We start from the raw sequence: 27,457 nt of genomic DNA on the forward strand, positions 1-27,457 counted from the left end.
GTTAGGCTCATAGTGATCATGAATTGACAGTGAGACCAGTCAGCTTGGTTGAGTCAGAGCTGCTGTGCAATTGGGTTTTTCTGGGCTGGGGTCTAGCTGAGCACGTTGGCCAAGGGAGAGGGGTGCAGGGTGTAGAAGCAAGGACAGAGGTATGATGACTGACGATGGAATTGAAGCTGGAATTGAGGAAAGTGAGGATGCGGGGGTGGGGTGTTGGACAGTGAAAAGCATTCCATTCAATGGATGTTAGGTCCTATAGACCAACAGTCCCCATCATTTTTGGCACCAGGGACCAGTTTCATGGAAGACAATTTTTCCATGGAGTGGGGGTGGGGGGAGTGGTAAGATACTCAATTGCCACTCTAAAGCCTGCCACCAGATGCAGCTTAATTGTTACTTGCCACTCACCGATAGGGTTTTGATATGAATCTGCAAGCAATTGATTTATTATGGTCTCTGTGCAGTCAAACCTCTCTGCTAATGACAATCTGTGTTTGCAGGTGCTCCCCAGTGCTAGCATCACTGCCTCAGCTCCACCTCAGATCATCAGGCATTAGATTCTCATAGAGAGGACACGGCCTAGATCCCTCGCACATGCAGTTTACAGTAGGGTTCGAGCACCTATGAGAATCCAAGGTCACTGCCGATCTGACAGGGGGCAGAGCTCAGGTGGTGATGCAAGTGATGGGGAGCAGCTGTAAATAAAGATGAAGCTTCACTCATCTCCTGCTGTGCCGCCTGGTTCCTAACAGGCCACAGATCAGTACCAGTTCATAGCCTGGGGGTTGGGGACCACAGCTATAGACTACTGAGCTGTAGTACTTAAGTGAGTGACCTACAAAGGCAGGAAGGTAGTGGCTGAATGTTGGGAAAAGTGGAGAAACATTATAGTGCAGTGGTCAAGGACCTGGACTCTGGAATCACACTATTTGGGATCTAGCTCTGGTTCCACCATTTTCAGCTGTGAAACCATGAGCAAATTATTTGTGTGCCTCAGTTTCCTTTTGTCTGAGAGGGGACATATTAAGAGTACCCACTTCAGTGTTGTTCTGAGCATTAAAGAGTTCCTATAGGATAAGTTTATTCAAAATGTTCAGGACAGTATCTGCTATATGGTTCCTCCAAATCATTGCTAGAATTAGTGCTATGTAGATGTGGCACAATCTAGAGGATGACTACGTAAGCGAGTGGCAAGTAGAGGAGAGGACCAAGTTATTGCTGGAGAGTAGGTCAAGGAACAGAAAGGCAAACGTTATGGGAAGGTTCATCTGTGTGCATGTACAAATGACCAAGAATTAATACGTGTTTTGAATATTGGTAAGAAAGAATATTTCTGCCTTAATTTATGTTAGGTAGAATTATTACATAGATCTTACCTGTTTGTGGAGACCAAATTATTGAAAAGGTCATCTGTGGGTTTTGAAATCCAGAATTAAGACATTTTAAATATTTGTAAGAAGGACAATTTCCTAATCAATGTCTGATGGAAATGATTATTATATTGTTTTAGCATATTAGCAGTGAACACAATCATTTAAAATTGGTCATACAAGTTTTTAAACAGACAATGTCAACAAGTATAGATTTAAAGACTATTCCATTAACTTTAATGTAGAATTATGTTTCCTTCAGATTAAAATTTACCTAATTTTTATCACTTTTTGTTTTATACTTGTAGAATATATTTTGAGAGCAATGCAAGATTTTTCTACAAGCTAGAATTGTTCAGAGGCAGAAACTAAAAAAATATAAAAATGTATATCAGCAATTCTTAAAATTCTGTTGTATTTGGTAACAAAATATGTTCTTATAAAATACCCTGCATATATAGAAGTAGAAGACAGTTTATTGGCAAATTTATGGAAAAAAGCATTTTGGTTATACATTTTAACTTGTTATTTGGCTTAATTTTTAATTTCTTCTTCCACATTTAATATAATTAGTAAGTGTATTTTTATTTTGAGGGTTCATAAACGGTTTTGTTGGGTTTACATAAAATAGGCAAAGGTAAATTGTGAAGTATGCATATAGTGTATAAAATTGATACTTCATTAACATAATATTGAAGATTTTATGTTCAACAACCAGTTTTTAGGAGATCAGCAACAAATATATAGTGAAAAGTACGATATCCATAAATCCTTTGTAGATATCTTTTATTTGTTTTGACAGATTTTGTTAAATAGAAATTAGGCAGGAGTAACGATTGGGTATCACTTTTATTTTATAATGAAATATACGAGTATTCAGGCCCCGAAATAACGTAGAACAAAAGGGCATGCAGTGCTTAGCAGCAGCTGACTTTTAAAATGAAATAATGGATATCAAAGCTTCGTGATCTTTTTAGGCAAACCTTCCTGTGTCCCAAAAGGGAGGACCCCCTTGATAATGATCACAAAGGACAGATATTATGAGGCTCTCAGCTGTCATGGAGTATTGGTGAGACAATATGGAAACACCTTATAAATATTAAAGAGCAATCATTACTCTTTAATCATATACAGATACCTGTGAGTGTGTGCATGTGTGTGTGTGTGTGTGTGTGTGTGTATATCAGATTACGCCTCAGGAAACAGCACACATGGTAGGAAGACTAATCTCTATTTCCCTTGCCCATGTAGCTTCCTCTGCTCCCCATTCCTTAAGAACTTTCTGCCTTTTCCTCATTCCCACCTTTGGCTTCCCGTGCCCACTGAATCTTTTTAGCCCCATGTCAGTTTTGCATAGGGAAAGGGTGGACTTCAACAAAAATGTCCGGAATTTATAAATGAGAGGAGAAGCTCAAAACCACAGATAGTAATCAGTGGGAAGACCTAGACCATTTTTAACCTTGATTCCAAATTCTAGAATAATTGCAGCTGCAGCCTAGTAGATACGGAGGACTGTCCGAGGCTCAGTGGTAAACACTTCTCTTGTATTATTGATTTTAGTCTTCACATTACCCCTATAAAGTGGGTACCCTTATATCTACATTTTCCAAGGGAAGCAGGGAGAGTTGGCAACTTTCTTACAATACTTACAGCTTATGGAGTCAGGATTAAAACTCAAATCTCCAAACATCAAACTGCACACGCCACCCTCATAAGGACTGTTGCTCCATGCTGGGGAAACAGAACTATACTGGATACTGTGGAAGGATGCAAAGGACATTTCACAATATCCCCTGCATTAGCAACCAGATCCTACCCCGTGTGTGTTAAAGACAGGAGACATATTAATTTGACTCTACTAACACACCCCGTTTTAGTCCGTTTTGTGCTGCTATAAGAAAATAACTGAGACTACATAGTTTCCAGGTAATAGTAATTGATGTTCTCACAGTTCTGGAGGCTGGGAGGTCCAAGAGGAAGGCACTGGCAGGTTCGGTTGTCTGGCAAGGGCTGCTCTCTGCTTCCAAGATGGCACCTGTGGCAGCATCCTGTAGAGGGAATGAATGCCGTACCCTCACGTGGCAGAAGGCTGAAGGGCAACCTCAGTGAACACTGCGTAAAGCTTCTTTTATAATACAAGGGGCTTAATCCCATTCATGAGGGAGTAGGTCTCATGGCCAAAGCACCTCTTAAAGGCCCCACCTCCTACCATCATCACATTGCCCGTTAAGTTTCAACACCTAGGTTTTGGAGAAGAACACGCGTAACTAAGTATGGACTGGCTTGCTTCAGGTTTGCCCTCAGCACTGAAGAAATCCTAAGTAAGCACAAGGTAATTCGATTCCATTAATACAGGAAAGATTTTTATGGGAACTGTGAGTCTTTAGCCAATTCCTAGAGAAATAAAGGACATTTATTGGCTGAACGGAGGAATTGTGCTGGGGATTAAGTAGAGGAAGGGCCTTTGGGATGGCGGGCAGACACAGGTCCGGGGAAGTGCTTTATGAGCTTACAATAGGAAGAGGAACAGAGTTGAGGATCCTTTGGGGGGAGTAGTAGGAAAGGTGCTAGATTCATAAACTGACAGATAATTGTATCTAGACCGAGAACTTGAGAAGTAATCCAAAGTTAAAGTAATAGTGGCAAAAAGTGGAGAGGAAAGTGTGAATTCAGTGTTCTTTCAATAAGGATTCATACATGATGAATTAATTCACTCAACAAATATTTGTTGAGAACCTCCCATGGTCAGGCATTACCCTAGGTAGTAATAAAAGAATAATAATGTCTGTCCTTATTGGGCAATATCTAATCCTGGCAACGATTGTGTGAGATAGATGGGGTTATCTTATTCTATCCTCACTTTACAAAAGATGACACTGAGGACCAGCCAGCTTAAGTAATCGGTTCCGGATGACCTAGTATTTGAGCAGGAGTTTGAGTTTGTGTGACTCCAAAGCCCACACATTGCCCAGTACACTGTGCGGCCTACATAAGAGGGAAGCCGTGAGAGGTTGTGTGAGGCTTTGAGTACAGAGAATGAGAAAATTAGGTGGTTTCTTTTTTTATTGTCGACAACACATTACATGAAATGCACGCTGTTAAAAATTTTCCGGTGTACTATACAGTATTGCTAGGTATATGCACATTGACTTACAGCAGACCTCTGGAACTTGCTCATCTTCTGTGGCTGAAACGCTATGTCCCTTGCTCCTTGCTTTCCCATTTTCCCCTCCCCCAGCCCCTGGCAGTCCCCATTCTACTTTCTGCTTGTATGAATTTGACTATTTTAATACCTCATTAAAGTGGAAGCGTGCAGTATGTCTCCTTCTGGACCTGTTATCGGTTTGTTTCACCTAGCACAGTATTCTCTAATCCAGCCACGATGTAGGAGTGTTTCTTGGCAGTCTCACAACCTGAGAGGCTCTTGAAACTTGTGAAACGTACACATTGCAGAGACGAATATAGTGGGCCCCATGTATTGATCACCTGGCTCCAACAACTGTCCAAAGGCAGCTCATTCTGTTTTATGTATTGCCTTCTCCAGATCTGATGTGGTGCCCGGGCCCCCTCGAGTATTTGAAAGCTAGTACTCTACTTTTTAAGTCAATTTGGCTTGTGTGTGTTAGACAATGTGCCTCAAGTCATATCGCTTTCAATGTTATATTTTTTTCCTAATTACAAGAGTGATCCAAGACTGTGTAAAACATATTCCAACCTTATAGAGGCACGTGATGTAGAGAGTAACGGTCCCTGTCACCTCACTGATAACTTTTATCAGCAATTTAATCTATGCTCTCAGTGGGTCCCTTTCCCCTCGGTCTGCACGCTAATGTGCACCTCACGACCACGTGAGGGAGCTTATGTTGCTCTCTAGCCTTGTTCACTTAACCGTGCAGCCAGATGATGATCCCATCACAGGACTGACAGTCAGAATAAACTAAACCCATAGGCATGTCTACACCTTCGGTGCTTCAGACAGCACTAGCAGTCCTCCCCACTCAGGAATCTCGTGCATAAACCCTTACCTGCCGGTTGTCCTTCCTCTTTACACCTGATGTCACTGAAATTCAGGTAGCTCCACAATCACTTTTGCAAAGTGTTAATTTTGAGGAGCAACAATGCGGCACTATATGGTAAAGGTAGGTATTGAAATTAATATTTCACTTAAGCCCGTTTCAAATCATTCAGAAAGACAATACTGCACTGTTCGTGTTTTCACAAACCCTTGCCCTGGATTTAATATTAAGTTTATCTCTTCCCCTCTTTTATTCATTTTATATGTTCATACCATTGTGTGATTATACTCTTCATTTTCTTATCCCATAGATGTTATCATGGCATTTCCCACTATGCACGATCATATCATTCCTTGGAAGTAAATGATCCCATTTTCCTCACAAACAATTAAACATATCAGTTCGTACCTTTTGCGGGTCAAAATATATCTGCTACGTTAGACATTTAAACAAACAAATGCGCACGACATTCTGCACTTGAGACTTGTACCTGAAGGTCAGGACAGAAAGTTGCTAATTTGCATATTTTGTAGACTACAGGGAGGCGGAGATTCTCACCTTGAGGAGTGTTTTTACTGTCTGCTTGGTTGGGGACCTTTCGGTATTTTGATAGAAGTTGGTTCTTAGGAGGTCACTGTCTTCAATTCAAGCTTAGCGTAGTAGGAAATCTCAGGAAGACACAAGCCATTCTGAGGTCACAAGCCTGGCTCAGTGACTCCAAGCTGCATGGCCTTGGTGTGAGGAGGAAGACTGGGGAGACAGGAGCCTGACGCCTCCCATTTCTGCCACACTGACCCTCAGGATGGTCCTGTGACGAAGGTAGTGTCATCATTGTGTTTTACAATGAAATGGGAACAAATCTGTTTTAAGGGACACAGACGTATGAATTGAGGGTTCCAGATTGGGAAGCCTTACTACCTAATTGGTGTCAATGTGTTTTGGATGAGCAGCACTGAGAGGATCCTCATTCATCTGGGCAAAAATACAACTGGCTGCCTGGTTCAACCTGACATCTCAGAGCATTTGCAGTCTGGGTGCAATAAAGGGGCTGTGTGCACAGACGCCAGGGCAGCCTTGATCTCCTCTCACTGCTTAGGCAGGGATGAAGGTGTTTTGCAGCTTCAGACAGATAAGCTTTATTTAGATATCTGCACAAAACTAGTAACCTGGCCATTCAAATGTTGACGGATTTCGACACAGTAAATTCTGCATAGAAGAAATCTCATGGGTATTTGCCAGCCGGTCACCAGCGTAAAACATCAGGTGTGTAAATATTGGAGTCAAACCTCGATGGCACTGTATCACCTTTGAGTAACCCTAGGCCCTGTGAGAGTTTGAAGAGCACAGCCTTGCTCTGGACTCTCCCTTAGACCATGAGCTATAGCGTACCCTTCCTCAGGTCCCCAGTGTGTTGCGTGATAGATGCAATGTGACAACGTGCTTTCTGCTGTATCCCCTGGGGACCCAGTGTTGTGTCACCTTCAATCCACATAGGATTAAGGATCCTTCTGCCATGAAAAAGCTACAGGCTGTCACCAACCATTGTGTTTGCAAAGCCTTCTTGCCTTTATACCCCAATGTCTGAGTTTGTCTCTGCTAAAGTCTCACACAATTGGAGGTAAGGCATTCTTTTAATTGAGGAGCCCTGGTATCGAGAAAGGACTTAATCCTCCCACACAGGGATGCCAACTCCTCATCCAGTGGATGGTTTTCCTCCTCGGTGCCATCACAGGATAAATGGTCAGCTGCCTGTGCTCCACGGACACTGTGAGACTGCGATGTGGGTGAAGGTTGTGTTCACGGACACTGACTCCTACGTATAGAGCAAGCATACACGATACATAATGAAATAATGAGAAAACTCAGAGACTAATTAACATGTACTACATCCATCTTCAGTAAAAGATATGTTGACCAAAATACAAAATAGTGATGGTTTCTATTCCTCAAAGGAAAAAGAATATACTCGTGAGAATTAAGTGCACAGAAAACAGCCTGGAGTGTTTATTTCACGTCTATACCTATTGGCAAAAGTTCTCAAATGAGGGACGTCTTAGGACTTTGACATCATACTGAAGACATATATTCCAAGACATACTTTAGATTAAGGGGAAAATCTTTTACAAAAGTCAGGAAGTAAATTGACCCAGAGTACTAAATATTTATTCATGTTGGAGGCCTCACTTCTTCCTATATAAAATATCAGAGTTTTGGCCAGACGCGGTGGCTCATGCCTGTAATCCTAGCACTCTGGGAGGCCGAGGCGGGTGGATCGCTCGAGGTCAGGAGTTCGAGACCAGCCTGAGCAAGAGTGAGACCCCGTCTCTACTAAAAATAGAAAGAAATTATATGGACAACTAAAAATCTATATAGAAAAAATTAGCCGGGCATGGTGGTGCATGCCTGTAGTCCAAGATACTCGGGAGGCTGAGGCAGTAGGATCACTTAAGCCAAGGAATCTGAGGTTGCTGTGAGCTAAGCTGACGCCACGGCACTCACTCTAGCCTGGGCAACAAAGTGAGACTCTGTCTCAACAACAACAACAAAAAAAAGATTGATATCCACAGTGATAAGTGTCGTGCAGGGAGGGGGAAGGAGGGGATGGGTAAATTTCCACCTAATGGGTGCAGTGCGATTTCTGGGGGATGTGCAAGCTTGTGGCTCTGACTTGGGCGGCGCAAAGGCAGTATATGTAACCAAAGTGTTTGCACCCCCATAATATTCTGAAATAAAACAAAAACAGTGAGAAGTCATTGTTGATGGTATGTATCTTTGATATGATGTCATGAGAATAGCACTTTACCCCTGTGGTCCTCCCCTTTCCAAACCCATAATACCAAGGTAATCATGACACAATCATCAGCAAAATTCCAAGAGAAGGGCATCCTACAATATGCCTGACTAGTACTCCTCAAAACTGTCAAGGTCATCAAAAACAAGGAGTACCTGAGAAACTGTCATAGCCAAGAGGAGTCTAAGAAAGTGTGATGGCTAAATATCCTGTAGAATCTTGGCTAGGATCCTGGAACAGAAAAAAGACATTAAGTAACAAATAAGGAAATCTAAAGAAAGTGTGGACTTTTGTTAATAACATTGTATCACTATTGGTTTATTAGCTGTAAACAATGAACCATACTAAGATGTTAATTAATAGGGGAAAGCGAGTGTGGTCCATGTGGGAACTCTCTGTACTATGTTTGCAATTTTTCTGTAAATCCAACACTACTCTAAAATAAAAACTTGTTAAAATAGAAAAAGAGAAAAGTTAGTCAACTAGACAAAGGATATATGTGAAAAACATATAGCAAATATCATACACATATGGGGAAATTTGAAAGCTTTTGCTTTGAAACTGAGGATTACACAGGCTTCCTCCCATTACCATTTCTCTTCAATATTTTCATGGAGATACTGTCCAGTGCAGTAATGAGAAGCAGAAGAGATAGCAATCATAAAATCAGAAATAAAGTGTCCATGATTAACAGATGATTAGACTGTGTGTGAAGAAAATCCAAAAGAACTAAGGTTAAACTATTCAATGAATAAAAGTGAATGTCAAGGTTGCTTGGTATGACATCAATATACAAAAAGTAAACTTTGTTTCTGCAGCAATAAATAGTATAAAATGAAAATGAAAGTCAGCAAAATGTGGCTTGTAACCTATCATACCAATATATTGCATATTAAGGAGTAAATCTCGCCAAAGAACGTTTAGGAACTGTATGGAAAAATATAAAAGCACCGTTTGGATAAATTAGTAAACACCTAACCTAAAACAAAGTTTACTATGATCATGGATATGAAGATTCAGATGCATAAAGGTGTTAATTCTCCTTAATTAATCTACAGACTGACTGCAATCTAAATAAAAATTTCCAAAGGCTTTGTGGGTGAATATGTCTGTTTATGTGCATATCTGTGTGAAATGTGACCCAATCAGCGTAATGTTTCAATTGGCATGCAACAGGCCAAGCATAGCCAAGACAGTCTTGAAGGAATAGAGGAAGATAAAACTAGCTACTCTACCAGATGTGTAAGAATTATTAAAATTCTAGAGTAATTAAGTTTGTGGTATGTGTGTCGTGGTTGACAAGCAGATCAATGGAAATAGCGTACTCTTGAAACAGATAGGCTTATATATGGACCGTTGCTTTACGAAAAAGGTGCAACGGCAGAACAGTGGGGATTCACAGTATTTTTAGTAAATGACAGCGAAACCACTGGATCTCCATGTAGAAACCCCAGTGCAACTGGAATTTTTCTGAAGCTGCATAAAATTCAATTGCAGAGGGATTAAAGGTCTACTTTTTCAATCGTTGCTGTAAAACGTTTCAAAACACACAAAACTATATTGAACAGTTGAATGAACCTAGCGTTGTGGGTCAAGTAGGGCTTTGAAAATGCTGGAGGGGAAAGGACTGAAAGTGTCTGGGGACATCATTCAGTGCCAGAAGGGATGGAGATGATATGAGCTGGGGAGAAAGAGAGGAAATGGCAGCTCCTTCTGCTCTCTGTCTCTGACACAGATGGCCTTGCTACCTTCATGGGCCTTCATTTTCAAAGAGCAGGACCTGGTGGCTAGAGGCAGCTTGAGAGAAGGCTACCTAGACCAATGCAATGATGTGCTCATTCCACCTCCTACTGCAAGCCCTGCTGGCCACTAGAGCCCTGGTGCTCCAACAAGTGTGACTTGATGTACGAGTCCAGAGACGTCTGACAAGGGATGTTGGACTGACACCCTGACCAGGCCCGGGAGGCCTTTACTGGCTTAGAGGCAAGGCCAGGTTTTCCATATGTGATGGGAGCAGAGTACTGCCTCCCTCCTCACCTGGATGAGAGCTGTTGATGGAGGGAGGGGCTTGGGGGCTTTGGCCACTCTCTTTGTTTGGCTTATTTCAAGGTGTACCACAGATGCTGCTCTGTTGCAGAAATCCCTCTCTTCACACCCCTGCTAGTAGGATTTGGAGTACTTGATGGAGCAAAGGAAGGTATCTCTCCTTCCTGTGGTCAGAGGTACTCTAAATGTGGAGGGGTAAGTATAATGGGATGACATTGAACTCAGTCCAGGTGGGCAGGGGACCTCCAGAGATACCAGTGGGAGGGCTTCCCCTACCAGCACGGGAACTACCACCAGTCTGGGGAGGATTCTCCTAACAGTGTCTTTCACAGAGTAGAAGTTTTAATTTTAATAATGTCTAACTTACCAATTTTTTCTTTCATGAGTCATGCTTTTGGTGTTGTATCTAAGAAGTCGTTGCCAAATCCAAGTTCACCTTGATTTTCTTCCATGTTACCTTTCAGAAGCTTTATAGCTTTGTGCTATAAAGGTCTAGGATCCATTTTGAGTAAACTTTGTGAAAGGTGCCCAGCAAGTGTCTTTCTCCTTGCTGAGGTCAGGGGTACTGTAAATGTGGAGAGGACAAGCATCATGGGATGACATTGAACTCATTCCGAGTGGGCAGGTGGCCTCCAGGGATACCAGTAGGGGGGCCTCTCCCTGCAGCACATGAACTGTCTCCAGGCTGGGGAGGGGTGTTGCGAAAGTGTCTTAATGAAGACCCTCCACCATTAAAATGGCATTATAATGGGATTTGGAGCTCCTGGCTTGAAAGGCTTTAGGCTGGCAGTCAGTCTCTGAATGAGAATGGGGTCACCCAAAATGGAGCCACAGGGTGATGTGCTGAGGGGCCCTGTAGCAGGGAGAGCACCATTTCGATTGTTCCATCTACCCAAGGGTCGTTGGTGGCCCAGATCAACACTCGCTCCCACCTCTGCTCCACATACTTCCTTTCGGCTGCCCTCACTCTGGACAGGGGCCTCGGCAGAATTCAGGAATGCCAAGACTGCAGAAGAGGTTGACTTACGGTTTTGTGAGAGATTTCACTGAAGGCCTGGGTCATCTCCAGATCCACTCTGTTCAGGACCAACTCAGCTGTTGTGGAGTTGAGTTTGCTTTCTTCCTTAGCTTCGGCTTTAGCGTCTGGGGTACATTAGCCTTTCTTGTAGCCAGAATAAGATATACACCTTGTGATGGTTAATTTTAGATGTGGAATTGAAAAGGTTAAGGGATACCCCGGTAGTTGGTGAAGCATTATTTCTGGGTGTGTCTCTGAGTGTGTTTCTAGAAGAGATCAGCATTCAAATTAGTGGACTAAGTAAGGAAGATTTGCCCTCACCCAGTGTGGCTAGGCATGATCTAATTGGCTGAGGCCCAGATGGAACAAAAAGGCAGAGGAAAGGCAACTTTGCTCTCTCTCTCTCTCTCCCGGAGCTGGGACACCCTTCTTCTCCTGCCCTTGGACATCAGAACTTCAGGCTTTCTGGCCTTTGGACTGTTGGACTTGCAGCAGCATCTGCTCTGAGGTCTTGGGCCTTTGTCCTTGGACTGAGAGTTATACCATCTGCTTCCCTGTTTGCAAGGCCTTCAGACTTGGACTGAGCCATGCTGCTGGCTCCCTGGTTCTGCAGCTTGCAGACGGCCTATTGTGGGACTTCTCAGCCTCCAAAATTGCATGAGCCAATTCCCTTAATCAATCTCCTCTCATATATCTGTATCTATCTGTGTATGCATCCTATTGGTTCTGTCTCTCTGGATAACCCTGACTGATACACAACCTTTGAGGTGAAGGTGGAAAGCTTACACAATAAAGCTCTGCTCCCGTACCTGGATATAGCTGGGCTCCGAGTTTCACTCCTGGCCCCTGTGACCTCTGGAATTTTGGTACTGCATCCCATCAGAAATAGCAAAAGGGCTGTTTTTCCTTTTCTTGGGGGGAAGGGATGAGGGGAATGACTGCCTGGAACTCCTTCTGTGCACTACCCACAGTAGATAGCTCACTGATGAATAGCAATATTTTGGAAATTTAGCATATGTTGATGGCTTATGTGTCAAGATTAAAGATGAGAAGACTACTGCAAAAAGGGGCCTGAGATTTGCAACAACATGGATGGAACTGGAGAACATTACGTTCAGTGAAATAAGCCACGCACAGAAGGCAAATCTTGCACATTCTCACTCATATGTGGGAGCTAAATAACAGAAACATGTCATGGAAACAAAGAGTATGAAGACCGCTATCAGAGGCTAAGGGTAGTGAGGACAGGGGGATAAGGTGGGGATGATTAATGGATGCAAAAATATAGTTAGATGGTAGATGGAATAAACACTATTTCATAGCACAACAGAATTACCATAGTCAACAATAAGTTAGGGTATGCTTTAAAATAGCTAGAATAGAAATGTTTCTAACACAAAGAAATGATAAATACCTGAGGTGATGGAATCCCCAATTACCCTGATTTGATTAATTCACTTTCTGCACCAGTATCAAAACATCACATGTACCCTATGGAGATATACAACTATGATGTACACATAACAGTAAAAACAAAAAGGAGGGCATGAGTACCTCTAAGTGGGAAGAAGAGCAAGCAACAAGCCTCCAAAGACCAAGGGAAAGTACATATGGTTGTTATCAGCACTCTTCAATGACAAAGGCTTCGCCCTTCCTGAGTACACAGCAACCTGAATGTCCTGGCTCCTTATAGTTGGGTCAATGTCATTAGTCCTAGCTAATGAATTGTGAGTGTCAGTGAGGTGTTTCCCTTCTGACAGCAGCACTGAATTACTTGTGAAAGCCCCGCTACGTTTCCGTCCCCGTGCCATGAAGATTGCAGAAGGACACATCAATAGCTATCATGAGCGGAAGCTCCCCCGTGACCTTAATTAGACGGGTGAAGTTACTGGGACTTTCAGATGGTCACCACAGCAGCACCAAGCCTGTCCCGACTGATTATCCCGACTGATTCCAAATTGGGCATTTCCATGCAGTTGGCCATTGTCTGGTGTTGTGATGGGGCAGAGTCCTTTTTACTCATTGGAGAGGACACTTGAGTTCTCATTTTTCTCGCCCAAGAATGGACATATTCCTCTATGGAGAGTGTGTCGGGATGGAAAGTCTCCCTGAGGCGTGGCCCATATGGAGCTAGAGTAACAGGAGAGGGTCTTTGGTTAGGTGGAACATTTTGTGCTGCACGAGGGAGAGCAACATTAGCAATAGAAAGGTATGTTTGTGTGGTGGCCCTGGAGGTGTGTCTGTCAGGTCTCCAGTAGGAAAACCTGCCATCGGGCGCAGCATTACTTGTCAGCCCCAGCCTTGTCTGTGCGGAGGCCATGCTTCCCCTGGGGCTGTTCCCATTCAATGACTGGGAGTAGCAGGGATGACGGGGCCAGCCTGTTCCCGTCTGAGCAGGACCAGAGGGCACAAGTAACTGCATGAGCAAATAGTTCAGGCCCCCGTACCACCCAGCACCGTAGCACAGCGCCCCTTCCCCACCCTGCCTCTATGGCCATATGGAGGGTCCTTTATGGCCAGCTGAAGCGGGGGAAGGTACAAGCTTAAAATGGCTGGTACTGCATCTCACGCAGATGAGCAGGTGCTCTTGAAAGAGAGTGGTAAGGGAAAATTCTTTCCCGAATGGGCAGAGCTTTGAGGGGTGTACCTGGCCTGGGGTCAGAGTGGGCTGGCTAGCTGGAAGAGGACTGGAGGAGGCTCCTGAGGGCACACAGAGTACTGCAGACAGGAGTGAGGTGGGGAAGGACGACAGAGTCCATCATCTCCCATCAATTTTTGCCCTCTTTTCCCCAAGTGGCACTAGAGGGAGACTTTCTAAGAAGCTGATGTGTTTCTGCTCCCTTTGTTTCTCCTTGAGAGAACGACCTTGGGAGATATCATTCTTTCAGGTTCTTTTGTCTAGCCCTTTTGACTTTTTACAGCCATAACTTGGGCCTGTGTATTTGTTTGGACACAGATAAAAAAGTACTCACCATCAAATTGGTTTTACTGATCATCACCTAAGAGGACATTTAGGAATAACATTGATGAGGTGTCGGGCAGATGTGGGGGGAGGAGGGGATGGGTGTATACATACATAATGAGTGCAATGCACACCGTCTATGGTATGGACACGTTTGAAGCTCTGACGGGGGGGGGGGGGAAGGGCAATATACGTAACCTAAACTTTTGTACCCCTACAATATGCTGAAATAAAAAAAAAAAAGAGACACACTCCAAGAGAGAAAAACATGGGGAAGGAAACTGAAATGGAGAAATTTGGAGTCAAGGATGCAGAAATGGATTCCGTGCAGCAAATCTTAGGTTGGCCTTTGGAAAAGTTCATGTTCCAATTCTGACCCTGACTCCCTGTGCAGTTCCTGAGCAGCTTCCAGACCACAGGACGGAAACTCCCAAACCCATGACCAATAGGTCTCTTCTCCCCTACTACTGTTAAGCATGAAAATAAACTCAAGGTTATTAAGGAATAAGCCAAACCTTCCTCAGTCCTGTATACCTTACCAATTCCTGTCCTCTCCCACCCTTGTGACCCCAACTGAGAGGAGCGCTTGAATTGGGTAAGCAGCACCGTGGCAGCCCGAGGGGCCCCAGGAAGCCTGCCAGACTGGGAAGAAGCTGGTAAGGGCTCCTTCACCCCAAGAGTTAGCGAAACTGGGAAGCGGGGGATCCCATTCCCCTCCTCTCATCCCTGCCCTTGGGGTAGTTGTGTAGTCAGGCAGGCAGCAAGTGACAGTGGTCTTGTCGGTGTCAGGCCCATCCAAGTGCCACACGCTCCACCTGTGGCCGCCTTCTGAACCTCGCTTGTCCGCAACAACTTAGCCAGCAGAAGAGCACGCAGCCACTCATGGCAGGTCCCAGCTGCGAGAAAACTCTTCCCCACATCCAAGCTGCACCTCCTCTTTCCGCAGGTACCTGTGACCCCTCCGGCACGGTAAGCCTTCAGCAGCAGGAGAGCTGCTAGGCATTGAAAGGGAGATTTCTGCCTGTCAGGGTCACAGTGGAAACTGTGGGAAGGTCACACAGAGCTGACCGCACTGCAAAAGCGGTAATTCTTCTGCACAGGAGATTTGTCTATACTCCCCCGTTTATGTATTCAGTCATTTATTTAACAGCAGAGACTCATGGATATAAATTTTATACTTTGAGGGAGAGGGTGGGGCAGAAAAAAATTTATACTTTGAGAAATATCACTTTTTACTGGGAATGTATGTCAATTTTTATTAAATACAATTATGTATAAAATTACTGTAACCAGGCAAATGCAACTTAAAACCACAATCAGATACCATCTTACTCCAATTAGAATGGCCATTATTAAAAAGTCAAAAAAATCATTAGTTGTTCGTGTAGATGCAGTGAAAATGAAACACTTATACACTCTTCGTGGGGATGTAAATTAGTATGAAACTTTCTCAAAGAATGAAAAGTAGATCTACCATTGATCCTGCAAACCCAGTACTGGGTATGTACCCAGAGGAAAAGAAATCATTATATCCAAAAGACATCTCTGCTCATATGTTTATCACAGCACAATTCACCATTGCAAAAGTATGGAATCTAGCTAAGTGCCCATCAACTGAATGGATTAAGGAATTGAGATACACACACACACACACACACACACACCATGGAGTACTATTCAACAATAAAAAAGAGTGAAATAATGTCTTTTGCAGCAACATGGAACTGGAGGACATTATCCTAAGTGAAGTAACTCTGGAACAGAAAAATAAATGCTCCATATTCTCGCTTATAAGTGGGAACTAAACTATGGCTACATAAGGGCACACAGAGTGGTATAATGGACATTGCAGACTTAAAAGGGTGAGGGTGGGAGGAGGTGAGGCATGGAAAATTACCTATGGGGCACAATGTACACTACTCAGGTGATGGGTACACCGAAAGCCCAGACTTCACCACTATACAATATATACGTAGCACAGAATTCCACTTGTAGCCCCCAAAACTCTAAATTTTATAAAAATTAATAAGCTTACTATAGATATGATTTGTCTCATTCAATCTGTTACTATAGTTAGCTGTCCTGGGACTCTTTGCTCCTAGATCCATCTCTCATTTTCCCCTACTCTGCTCTCCACTATACAGGATTAGACTCCTGAAGGCTCCAATTCTTAGGCTCACCAACATTTGGCTGCAATTTTGGTTCAGGAAGATAGAGCGATTAGAGTTTCTTTCTCCTCCTTCTTCTGTATCAGGTGACTTCTCCTTCAGTGGCTACATTGTCCATGGCTCCAGCCACCATCAGATAGTCCCACCATGATTCCAGATCCTGTTGAACCCAATACCTAGGCTCCATTAATGCTAAATTCCTGTTTGTCCTTCCGACCTAGAGGTGAGATTGACTTCCTCGTGTGGCTAATTAATGGGTTCTCCAACTCTCCCTCGTTTGGCTTCTCCGTCACTTGTGTAATCAGTCCCCTGCATTAAGTTGCCTCTGTATTAAATATTGATAGAATTTTCTGTTTTCCTAGAAAATCCTTGACTCTTACACGTGGCCAGTTATATTGATTGATCTTCTAGTGTTAAAGTTCTTTGCATTCCTGCAATAAACCCAACTCTGTCAACAGCATTTAAATATATTTAAAACTGTTCTTTAACTAATGACAAAAATAAAACAACACAAAATGACTTTGGAACCTGAAATCTCCTCCAAGTGAAATTCTATTGCTATCGTCCTCTTCACAGCCTTCTCAAAAAAAATTTACACCCCTCGTTTGGGGATATATATTGAAAATTTTAATACCATAAGTAATAGAATAATATATTCAACTTTTAAAAATTCAAGACATACACATGAAGGTACAGAACACTCACTGTGTGATACAGCCCAAGTGATCCTCAGAGGGAAATGGATAGCCTTAAATATATGAGACAATAAAAATATTTAAAACATCTGCACAATTCAAGAAACTAAAGATTAAATACCATAGGAAACTTAAGTTAGTAGAAGGTATGAAATAATGAAGATAAAAGCAGAAATAATGAAGCAGATAACAGTAGAGATAAATGACAAAACACAATTCTTTGAAAATATTTACCAAAAAGACATTTTTCCAAGTAGGATCAATTACTAAAGAAAAAAGCATAAACAATGGAAGTTAACATTGTACAAAACATAGATACAGAAGAGATTTGAATAAGAGAACACTACATATAGGACTGCTCACCCTTGGTCGTGGATCCAACAGCTCCCCATTTAACATATACCCGGGGACTTGAAGTCATTTTTTACAAGGGTTGCAGCTGGACAATTGGTCCAACGTGGAAGGGAGAGGACATTTCCCATGGAGCATTTAATGAAGGAGCCAAGGGCCAAGATGAGGGCTCTCATGAGTGAGAACTGAGGTGTCCACTCACCTCAGAACATAGGAGTCCCAAAGAATCCATCTCTGCCCTTGTCAGTCCTGGAAGACTCCAGGCAGAGTTGTCAATTGTCGACAATACAGGCCTTGACCTGTATGAGTGAAGTTCTGCCTCAAGGCATTCAGGGCAGTGTAAGCCTTAGTCTACTGGGGACATACTCAGGTTAGCCCAGGGAGGTGTCACATGCCTCAGTAGGAATCGAGGTGAGGGTCCTGACCAGGAACCAAGGCAGCCCTGGACTCCAGAATGGAAGGGGCCCCAGCACTGTACTAGTGGTCAGCTGTGGGAGATCCCCTTGCCAGTGTGGATGGAGTCCGAGGTTCATGCCTGAAGTCAAGGTCAGACACTAGAGAGGACTAGTGGAAACCTAGACCCTAGGAAAGACGGGCCCCATCCCTGTCTCTGCCATCACTGATGTCCACCGACTTCTGCCTCAGAGCTTGACAGAGGTGAGGCCCTTGGTGTGAGGTGAAGACTTCAACTTGGCAGAGGGCAGAGGGCCCAGGCTCTGTTAACAGTTAGGGTGAGACACTGAAGGAGGGCTGAGGAGGTCCCCACTACAGGCAGAGGGACGCAAATAATCCAGTTCTGCCCCTGCTGTCAGCCCTCGGCCACCCTGGGACAGACTTGTCAGGCTGAGCCCTTCCCGTTTAGAACACAAGGGACTCTGGGAGTCATATGTTGATGTGACCCAAGGTCAACTAAGGGCCCTAGAGGGCGGAGATCCAGGCTCTGCCGCATCCCAGTAGGGGGCCCCACAGTCCATTCTTGTCCCTGCTGTCAGCCCTGGGAAGCCCGGGTACAGGGCCGGATGTGATGTCGACCGACTTGCTCCTGGGGTGCTGTCAGAGGTGGAAGCCTTGGTCTGAGGTCCGGACATCCGGTCAACCGTGAGGAGAGGCCCCAGTTTCGGTGAGGAGTCAAGGTGAGATGCTGAGGGGGAACTGAGGGGGCCCCCTTCTGATAGAGGGTCCCCAAATAATCCAGCTCTGCCTCTCCTTTCACCCTGGGGAAGCCCAGGGAAGCCCGGGTGTGGGAGTCCGGCTGTGACATCCACTGACGTCCATCTGGGGGCTGACAGAGGCGAGGTCATTGGTCTGAAGGGCAGACGTCAGATCGGCAGAGGGGAGAGGGCCCAGGTTCTGTTAGGAGTGAGGTGAGATGCTGAGGGTGGACTGAGAGGGCCCCACCCCACGCAGAGGGTCCCCAAATAATCCAGCTCTGCCCGTACTCTCAGCCCTAGGAAGCTCCGCGTACAGGGCCCAGAGGTCAACGCCAACCGACTTGCGTCTGGAGGGCTGACAGGCGAGGCCGTTAGTCTGAGGGGCAGACTTCAGATCGGCAGAGGGGAGAGGGCCCAGGCTCTGTTAAGAGTGAGGTGAGCCGATGAGGGTGCACTGAGGGGGCCCCCACCCCACGTAGAGGGTCTCCAAATAATCAAGCCCCGCCTCTGCTGTCGGCCATGGACCACGCCCCGGCAGACATGTCAGATTGCGGCCCCCCCCCCCCACCTTCTTCCTCAGGGGACTCTGGGAGTCAGAGCGTTGGTGTGGCCTGGCAGACTAAGGTCCATAGAGGCGGGGATCCAGGCTGCACCACTTCCTGTTAGGGGGCCCCACAGTCCATCCTTGTTCCTGCTGTCAGCCTGCAAAAGCCCCGGTGTAGGGGGCCAGATGTGACGTCCACTGACTTGCGTCTGGGGGGCTGACAGAGGCGAGGCCCTTGGTCTGAGATCCAGACTTAAGGTCAATGTAGGGGAGAGCACCCAGGCTCTGTTAGGAATGAGGTCAGATGATGAGGGTGGGCTGAGGAGGCCCCCACTCCAAGTAGAGGGTCCCAAATAATCCAGCTTTGTCTCTGCTGTCAGCCTTAGGCCAGCCCAGGACAGACATGTCAGGCTGAGGCCCTCCCCATTACACCTCAGGGGACTCTGGGATTCAGAGCCTGCTGTGACCTGGGGCTGAGTCAGGGCTGTAGAGGGTGGGGATCCAGGCTCTGCCAGGCATCAAGGTCAGGACCCTGAGGGAGGACTGAGGCCTCCCACTGCCCATCCCATTCCACCCCCAGTGTCAACCCTGGGAAGCCTCGGGTGTGGGATCCAGATGAGACGTACACTGACTTACGCCACAGAGCTTAGAGAGAAGTAAGGGCCTTGGTGTGAGTGGAAGGGACGCAGGCTGTACCAGGCAGCCAAGATGAGAACACACAGATAAGGAGGAGGGGAGGGAGCCTTAGACTTCAGGATAGGGGGGAACCCCACAGATGCCTGTCCTTCCGTCATCCCTGGGAGGCCCCGTGTAGGGTGGCCTGGCACGTGCGTCTTGACAGCCACCTCCGGGTCTGAGGGAGGGTAGGGGCTTGGTATCTCGAGCATGGCCTCGGGTGAGCAGAGGGAGATGCCCAGACCCTGCTGGGAGACAAGAGGTGGACGGAGACCCAGGATCGCAGGACAGAGGGGCCCCAACCTTGCCCCTGCTTTCATCCCTGGGAGACCCTGGGCAGGGTGGCCACCTGTTGTACATCCACACTTCTTTACGGCCATGAGGAAGGTGAACACCTTGGTGTGAGGGAGGACCACGGGTACCCCACTTCAGAACAGTGGAGGCCTCACAGAAACACCCTGTCCCCACAGTCAGCCCTGGAGGCTCCAGGCAGGGTGGCCAGACCTGGTGCTCCCTCACTACTGCCTGAAGGGGCTGAGTGTGGTTACAACTTTGGTCTGAGGGTTGCAGCTCCAGGTCGGCACAGGAAAGAGTCCCAGGCCTGCTAGGCATCATCAAGGTGAGGACACAGGGGGATGAGTGAGGGGACCTCGTACCCCCGATAGAGAGAGCCTGTCCATCCCCTACGCCAGTTGTTGGCCCTGGGAGGACCCAAGCATGGGTGACCAGATGTGCTGGCCCCAGAACGGTGGGGACCTCACAGAGCCTGGCCCACCCTCCTGACAGCACTGGGGGTACCACGGCTGTGCGTGTACCTGCAGCCTGAGGGCCCCTCACTTCCCCTTAAAGGGGATCCAGGAACCCACTGTGAGACCTTGGTCTGAGGCGGTGTCCTCAGGTCACAGAGCAGAGGAGGCCCAGGCCGTGCCAGGAGTCAAGGTGAGGTACACACTGTGAATGTGTGCCAGAGGCCCTGCCCTCCCCAGGACAGAGGGGACCCAATAGTGCCCGGCCCCACCCACTGACTAGCAGCTCTTGAGCCTCACACTCTGCAGGCCAGCTGCGCCTGAGGAGCCATCTCCTTTTCTTGTTCATGTGCTCAGGGGACAGGCTGACCAGGAGGAGAGGAGCCCTGGGAGGCCCCAGGGCATCACCTAAGGAGAAGGCCTGTAGGTGGCACTTTGTAAGAGCCCCCAGGGTGTGGTTCTCACTGAGGCCACTGACAGGCTCCCTCTCTTCCCAGGTCTGTGGGTCCCCATCACCCAGCTCCTGCCCGCACTCCTGCCTGGTGTCCCTGACCAGAGCCATCATGCCTCCGCGCCGCTCTCAGAGGATTCAGCGCCTTCAGGCCCAAACAGAGGCACAGGGCCTGGTGGGTACCCAGGCTCCCGGGGGTCAGGAGGAGGGGGCGGCTGCCTCCTCCTCTACTGTCACCCCGGGCACCCTGGAAGAGGTTGCTGCTGCAACACTGAGTCCTCAGGGAGCCTGCTCCTCTCCCACTGGCCTGGCCTCCAATCCAGAGCACCACTCCAATGAAGGCTCCATCACCGGAGAACAGGAGGGGCTGAGCACCTCCCAGCACCCGGCAGTCCCGGCGTCCCTGCCGCAAGAGGAGCTAAATGACAAGATGTCTGATTTGGTTCATTTCCTGCTCCTCAAGTATCGAATGAAGGAGCTGACCACCCAGGAAGAAATGCTGAATATTGTCATCAGAGATTACCAAGATTTCTTCCCTGAGATCTTCGAGAAAGCCTCCGATTGCATGCATATGATCTTTGGCCTCGATGTGAAGGAAGTGGATCCTGCCAGCCACTGCTATGCCCTTGTCACCGCCCTGGGCCTCACCTACAGTGAGGAGCTGAATGATACCCAGCGCTTTCCCAAGGTCGGCCTGCTGATAATCACCTTGGGTGTCATTCACTTGCAGGGCGACCGTGCCCGGGAGGAGGTCCTCTGGGAAGCACTGGGTATCATGGGGGTGCATGCTGGGAGTGAGCATTACATCTACCGGGAGCCCCGGAAGCTCATCACCCAGGATTGGGTGCAGGAAGGGTACCTGGAGTACCGGCAGGTGCCCAACAGCGATCCTGCATGTTATGAGTTCCTGTGGGGTCCCAGGGCCCACGCTGAAACCACCAAGACGAAAGTCCTGGAGTATGTGGCCAGGTTCAATCGTACAGACCCCAGATCCTTCGCACTCCTGTATGAAGAGACTTTGAGAGATGAGGTAGAGAGGGAGTGAGCAGGAGTTGCAGGCAGGGCCGATGGGGGGACAGGGCCAGTGCACATCCAGGTCCCCTTCCAGCAGCTCCTCCTGCCCCATGAGAAAGGAGTCCTTTCTTTACTCTGTGTTTGAAGAGAGTAGTCAGTGTTTAAAGAAGTGGAGGGCCCCAGTAGCTTGGAGAAACCACCAGGGCATAACCTTTTGTGTCCCTGTTACATTTGGGTGTTTTGCATATTGATCTTTGTTTGTCTTTTGGAATTTTTCAAATTTTGTTCATGTTCATAGAAGATTTAATTAGCTTCAGCATCTAAGTTGGGGAATGATATTGACCACACATGTAATTTTGCTTATCAAATATAAGAGTTTGCCATTTTGTAAAAGAAATGGAGTCACCTTCCATTTCATTTTGCTGCTCGGAACAAGGTGGAATTGGAATGTCATTGCAATAAGAATTTTCTTGGAAATGTGAAAGAACTTTGCATTTAAATGTGTGGAGTTATGAAATAGAGAAATAAAATTTAAAGACAGTTACTTCTTGCCATCTTATCCTTTTACACATGTTTTTCTATAAAATTAAAATACGTGTTTGTGTGTGTGTGTGTGTGTGTGTGTGAATTTGCTTGGCTTATCTGAGAACGTAGGGAAATTTAATCTCAATAAATAAGACCCCTGCTCGCTGGCACATTTGTTCCCCAAATATTCATTGACCATCTGCTCTTTGAAAGGCCCTGGGTTAACAGACACACTAGGGTAAGCCAGACCCACCCCTGCCCATAGAATTAGAGAGTCTGGGAGCTGCAGTCATATAATTAAGGTGGTGAGAGGTCCTCTAAGTCCTAAAGAACAAGTGACGGAAGGGTTGAGGGTGGTGCTTCTGCTGAGAGCAGTGGGGTGTGAGGGCCCTGAGCCAGGGCGGTTTGGGGCTTGGGGAAACTGCAGTTCCTTCTGTGGGAGTTGGTTGTAATGAAGCCGGGTGGTGGCAGGGCCAGACTGTCAGACCATGTGACTCATGACTTAGGGCTGAGAGCAAAGCCTGGAAGGGAGAACTGCCCTGAGCAGTTCCTTCTGGATGGTGAGCAAAGCAGAGAGGAATCTCCAGGTGGGGCAGGTGTGGAAGGTGTCCTGTGCTCTTGTCCCACTGCGGCTGAGCACAGTGCCAGAGCCAGGTGATCGATAACTGTCCTCCGCAGGGATTTGCTGAGAGATAAGGGTGAATCTCCCATGAAGTGAGGCCCCCAAGCCACTGGCCAGGTGCACATCGGCCTGGCTGGGAGAGCCAGAGCTGACACTATTAAAAAGGCATTTTATTTAGGTTATCTCAAGTGTAATTTGCCCAACTGTAAGGGATTACATTTGAAGTGGTGATGAAATGGATGAAAATAGCAGTTTGGCTGGAAAAGCAGCTGGGAGGGAGGGAAGGAGTTGGTCCTTGACTCAGATGCCAGGAGTTTTCAGCTGTATCCAGCTGGGGAAGACTCCCCCACAGCCACATTAAATAGGAAATCATCTAGGAGGGAATTTTTACTGAGTTTTATCCATGAAGCAACATTTTGGGCTGAATAGGAATTCCCTGTCCTATTGCGCTGCATACTCAGACGTTTCCTAGATAATAACGACACTAGCAAAAACAAAATTCCCAGAGGTAAGTGTAGTAGGATCTGAGGTCCAAATATACTAGTAATGCAAATAACTGTCAAGCAGGAAAGATCTAACATATGCCAGACACTGTGTCAGGTGCTTTACAGACATTGCACACATTCCAACAGTCCTACCAGACAGATCCTATCAAAACTATTTCGCAGATAAAGAAACTCAGGCTCACGGGGCGCTGTAGATTCCCATAACCACGTGGCTAGTAAGCAACAGGGTCGGGAATAGATCCCCTGCCATTATGGACAGAATGGTGTCAGCCCTAAAATGCATATGCTGAAGCCCTGACGCCCGGTACTTCAGACTGTGACTGTATTTGGGGATACGGTCTTTAAAGAGGTCATTGAGGTAAAATGAGGTCATTAGGGTGGCCTCTAATTTAATGACTGGTGTCCTTATGAGAAGAGGATATTAGGACACAGACACACACAGAGTAAAGACAATGTGGAGACGCAGGGAGAAGACAGCCATCTCCAAAACCAAGGAAAGAGGCTTCAGAACAAACCGACCCTGCCATCACTTTGATCGTGGACTTCGAGCCTCCAGGACAACAACACAATACATTTCTGTTGTTGAAACCCCCCAGTCCATGGCACGTTGTCATGGCAGCCTGAGAAAACTAATACCTATGATCTGAATTCATCTAGAGCCCACACCATTCCCACTCCTCCCAACCTGAAGCAGACCTTGGTCTTGCTTCATTTCTCTTCTCATGATTCCATAATGTTTCTCAGCCAAACAAAACAAGGACTGCAGTCCAGGTACTAAAAGCAGGCCCAAAACGGTGCTATGGAGTGAAATGTGTCCCCCAAAATTCATATGTTGAAGCCCTAAGCTCCAATGTGATGGTCGTTGGTGATAGGGCCTTTGGGAGGTAATTCGGTTTGGTTGAGTCTGTGCTAATGACAACCAAATATTTGAATACCAGGCTTGTGCTTCCAATTGTACATCAAATAATTGACAATAGGGCCAAAACTGATAAGATAGAGAGAGATTACTAGGAAGTCACAGAGATTCATACATTCATTCATTCATCAACAAACATTTATCAAGTGCCTGCAGTGCACCAGACGCCGTGCTAGGCACTAAGATTGCAGTGACGAGCAATGACAGAACCAGCACATGCACTTGGGAGTTTACTGCGAACTGGATGACAGCAGATCCTCCTGTCTGCTTATATTTCCAGCTGTGAGAAGCTTCACACAAGCACACCGCCTGTAACACTGGGGCTGCCCCCCTGTAGTTCCTGGAATCCACTCTCTCCCTCTGTGTGAAAGGGTCCAGCTGATGTAATAGTATAACATCCCTTTCTCTTAAGAATTTTCTTGGCCGGGCGCGGTGGCTCACGCCTGTAATCCTAGCACTCTCGGAGGCCAGGGCGGGTGGATCGCTCAAGGTCAGGAGCTCGAGACCAGCCTGAGCAAGAGCGAGACCCCGTCTCTACTAAAAATAGAAAGAAAGTATATGGACAACTAAAAATATATATATAGAAAAATTAGCCGGGCATAGTGGCGCATGCCTGTAGTCCCAGCTACTCGGGAGGCTGAGGCAGGAGGATCGCTTGAATCCAGGAGTTTGAGGTTGCTGTGAGCTAGGCTGACGCCACGGCACTCACTCTAGCCTGGGCAACAGAGTGAGACTCTGTCTCAAAAAAAAAAAAAAAAATGTGGTGTGGATTCTCCCAGACCTTGTCTCTGCAGTTCTATTCTTACGTCTGTGTGAGATGACATCATGCATAATGCATACACGTCTGCTCCGTCAGCACTGTCAGTGTCCCTCCTCCTTCTCACCCACTCCACTGTTCTTTCTGCTAGAGAAGCTCAACGTCTGTCACTGCGCCCTACAGCTTATCCCACTGGCTGTAGTGTTGTATTTCATTTCCAGGAAGAGTGAGCTGTGTCGGTTAACATCACTAGCAGCAGAGCTTTGCTGTCTCCCTCACGCCACATGCATTGCCTAGGTCATCTCGGGCCTGTTATGGACTGACTTTCTCTTCTCGCATACACCAACAACTCCTCTCTTTCTCTGAAATTGCCTTCTTTTGTCTGAAAAAAAAAAGAATTAGGAAGGATTTCTCCTCTTTGAAGAAAACAACTGTCCAACAGGACCGACATGGGAAACAGGCAGTGTTCGTGAGAAGCCGCCCTGTGCTGGCTGTGTGAGGCAGGGCTCTCCAGAGCAGCAACCAATAGACACATAGAGATATTGTAAAGAATAATATTAAAAAGCTTCTGCACAGCCTTTTAATATTATTAAAACAGTCACGAGAATAAACAGACCACCTACAGAATGGGAAAAAATTTTTGCATACTACACATCAGATAAAGGACTGATAACAAGAATCTATTTAGAACTCAGGAAAATCAGCAAGAAAAAATCAAACAACCCTATCAAAAAGTGGGCAAATGACATGAATAGAAACTTCTCAAAAGAAGATACAAGAATGGCTAACAAACATATGAAAAAATGCTCAACATCCCTAATCATCAGAGAAATGCAAATCAAAACCACAATGAGATATCACTTAACCCCAGTGAGAATGGCCTTTATCAAAAAAAAACCCAAAACAACACATGTTGGCGTGGATGTGGAGAGACAGGAACACTAATACACTGCTGGTGGGACTGCAAACTAGTGCAACCCCTGTGGAAAGCATTATGGAGGTATCTTAAACAGATTCAAGTAGACCTGCCATTTGACCCAGCAATCCCATTACTGGGCATATACCCAAAGGAAAAAAGGTCATTCTGTAACAAAGACACATGTACCCGAATGTTTATAGCAGCACAATTCACAATCGCAAAGATGTGGAAACAACTCAAATGCCCATCAATACATGATTGGATTAGTAAGCTGTGGTATACGTATACCATGGAATATTACTCAGCTATAAGAAATAATGAAGATACGACATCTCTATGGTTCTCCTGGAGAGATTTGGAACCCATTAGATTAAGTGAAGTATCCCAAGAATGGAAAAACAAGCATCACATGTACTCACCAGAAAATTGGTTTCCCTGATCATCACCTAAATACACATCTGGGAACGACACCAATCGGATATCAAACTGAGGTGGGGGGTGGGGGAGGGGATGGGTGTATGCCTACACAATGCGCACCGTTTGGGGAATGGTAACTCTTGAAGGTGCTGACTCGGGAAGGGGGGGTGGGGAAGGGAGGGATATATACCTACATGATGGGTGCAACGCGCACTATCTGGGGAACAGACACGCCTGGAGCTCTGACTTGGGGGGAAAGGCGGTACATGGGCAACGTATGTAACCTGCAATTCTGTATCCCCCATAACAATAAGATGAAATAAAAAAAAAAAACCCAGAAAATCTGTTGAAAAAAAAAAGAATAATATATATTTAACTATATAAAGACATTATAAATATAAACATATATTTACATAATATATATTTTAGAGAGAGAGAGAGACATATAGATAGGTAGATTTATCACAGGAAATTTACTAACACTACTATAGAGGCTGGCAAGTCCCAAGATCTGCAGGGTGAGTTGGCAAGCTGGAGTCCCACGAGAGCCAATAATGTAGTTCCAGTCCTAGTTTGAAGACCTAAGAACTAGGGTTGCTGGTGGTCTAGCTGCAGTCTGAAACCCAGCAGGCTCAAGACTCAGGAAGAGGGCTGCGCACAGTGGCTCACGCCTGTAATCCCAACACTCTGGGAGGCCAAGGCAGGAGGATTGCTTAAGCTCAGGAGTTTGAGACCAGCCTGAGCAGAGCCAGACCCCATCTCTACTATAAATAGAAAAATTAGCTGGGCATGGTGTC

This window comes from Eulemur rufifrons, chromosome 30 (genome assembly GCF_041146395.1).
Source record: "Eulemur rufifrons isolate Redbay chromosome 30, OSU_ERuf_1, whole genome shotgun sequence".
NCBI lineage: Eukaryota > Metazoa > Chordata > Mammalia > Primates > Lemuridae > Eulemur > Eulemur rufifrons.